Source organism: Sphaeramia orbicularis, chromosome 16 (genome assembly GCF_902148855.1).
Source record: "Sphaeramia orbicularis chromosome 16, fSphaOr1.1, whole genome shotgun sequence".
NCBI lineage: Eukaryota > Metazoa > Chordata > Actinopteri > Kurtiformes > Apogonidae > Sphaeramia > Sphaeramia orbicularis.
The window spans coordinates 471,100-473,432 of NC_043972.1; the positions used below are offsets into that span (position 1 = coordinate 471,100).

Here is a 2,333-nt window from a genome sequence, read left to right on the forward strand (position 1 = left end):
ACTGGACTCCATTTCAGATCTATGAAGAACATTCAAGTTTGAGCAAGAGCGCCTTCAGGGACTCTGCCCACACACCACTCAAAAATATGTATGTTTCCGTCCGAGACCGCGGGCTGATAAAGACCGCACGGCGCTAAAAAGAAGAACCCGTGTGTGCCACACAGGAAGTGCGCACAAAGAGAAAACATACCAAAAATAATTATTCAGCCGCTAATACTGCCTGCAATCCCTTAAAGCCACACGAGGCCGGGCAATCTGCGCACAGCTCGATGGTATTAACCCTCTTCTGTCACGCCGCTTTACCGGCATTACCCGCCGCCTCTCCTCCCTTTTCTCTGTCGCACAATCGCAGCCCGCGGATGACACTGAAAAGCCGCCAGATAACTTCAAGTACAGCGTTTTTCTGCGAGCTCGCCTCAAGTCTGCGGTGAAGGTTAATTTACAAGGTAGGCTGTTTGTTTCTGCACCTCAGGCAAAGCGCAGGAACATCAGTTATTTATTTATTTATTTATTTTTATTTCGATTAAGGGCAAAGCAAGTGCATCAGTGACCGTACAGGCTGGAATGTAGGGCGAAACGGATTCTTCTTTAAAGTGCTTTCTTCTCTTTTTTTTTTTTTTTTTTTTTTTAACGCTATCAGGGGGAGTTTAGTTTGGTAATTATTTCGTTTGCATCAGTGGAGCTGCGTCATATATTTGAAGCAGTATTGCCCATGTTGTAGAAGCCAATAATATGATAACAACCGATAACGTAATAACGGCCGATAACATAATAAATTTGACATTTTTAAAACGTAACAGGCCAATAACGTAATATCTGGCCAATAACGTAATAAAAGTCCTTAACCGATAACGTAATAGCTTTCAGCCAATAACCTTACAACTTACTACGTTATTGGCTCAGTTATTACATTTGCAAAGATTTTTTTTTTACCGGGCCAATAACGTAATAACCAGCCAATAAGTTATAACGTCATTGGTTCAGGACTTTTATTACATTATCAGCTGTTCTTACATTATTGGCTCCCACACATGAGGTAAAATCTTCATTTATTTGTGTTTCCTATCTCTGAAAACACAAAAAAAAGGTTATAGATGATGCTAAACAGGGAAGATGGGGCACAAAATCTATCAACTTTGTTCTGTGCAAAAATATACTCCAAAATATTGTGATTATTCATTATTTATGTTAGTCTGGAGGAAAAAAAAACATCCAAATCCACATTTTTCTACTTTTAGCAAAATCATTGATGACTAGCTTAATGAATTTTATCAATTTGTTTAGAAAATATAATTCTGTTTTCTATAGTTTTGTTCAATACTTGATACTGATTGGTTGATGATGCCATTCTATGATGTGATATTTCTCTATTTCTCTTCTCCAAACTGTAAAATCTAATGAAGCTAATGGTTTCATGAACGTCACTAGTCCTGCTTTCCCATTTATTTATCATTACAGTTATGGATGTTAGTGGTAATTATTCATAGGTATTGTTTTTATTGCATTATTTCTACATTTTGAGGTGGGGGGAGAAAGAGCCATAAAAACCCAATGTCATTGCATTTTATTGTACTTGTGCCCCAAATGCAAACAAATAAATGCAAATGTGACTATTTCTAAAGTTAGCGTTCGCAATATAATCAGTTTAGCTGTTAAATGCTATCTTTTCCCAAATGATTGTTTCTTTAGTAAACAGCCATGTAATACAGGATCAATGTACAATGGGATGTGATGCAGGACTTCAATCACCTGTTGTAAATTATTTCCTAGGTGTTTTCATTGGAACCAAGCAGCCATATTAGGTTATAGAACCAACCTAATCGACATGTTCAGGAGTTTTTCCTTCCTAATTTCCTTGAAAAATGCATAAGCACAGTTTAAAACCCATTTTCTACCCACCTGAAGGTAGAAATACAGTATAACCCTCATTCTAAAGCCAGGTTGGGATGTCACATGTAATTAGTAACGATGAAAGTGTTCCTAAATCTGGACAAATGGCTGAAAAACGTCCTTTGGCAAACCTACATTTTAATCATCTACAGGTAAACATGTGGCTAGGCTTCAGGAACATATTTGCACAGAAAAAGCTCAATGGGTTCCAGCCCCTATACAGTCGCAGAAAAAATGATCAGACCATCAAAAGTCCTCAGAAACTATGGTTCTGCAGTCCAGTCCTAACTGCTGTGTGTGTCATGTGACTAAAACACACAGAAAAGAAAACATGGAATGAATAAAAGCACTGTTTTTGTCAGAACAATGACATAAGAACTGAAGGGATTTGGGTTTTTATCCAGAAAACATGTTCAATGCATAGATATGAGCTGTGAAATTCA

The 2,333-nt window shown here is 37.5% G+C and overlaps 1 long non-coding RNA gene across 1 annotated transcript; it reads left to right on the forward strand.

Moving 5' to 3' along the window:
- The first annotated feature begins 332 nt into the window (after window positions 1-332).
- Window positions 333-1,200, forward strand: LOC115436082 (uncharacterized). Its single transcript, XR_003937772.1, has 2 exons — window positions 333-717; window positions 1,037-1,200. It is a non-coding gene; the product is annotated as an uncharacterized LOC115436082 (long non-coding RNA).
- The last annotated feature ends 1,133 nt before the right edge of the window (window positions 1,201-2,333 follow it).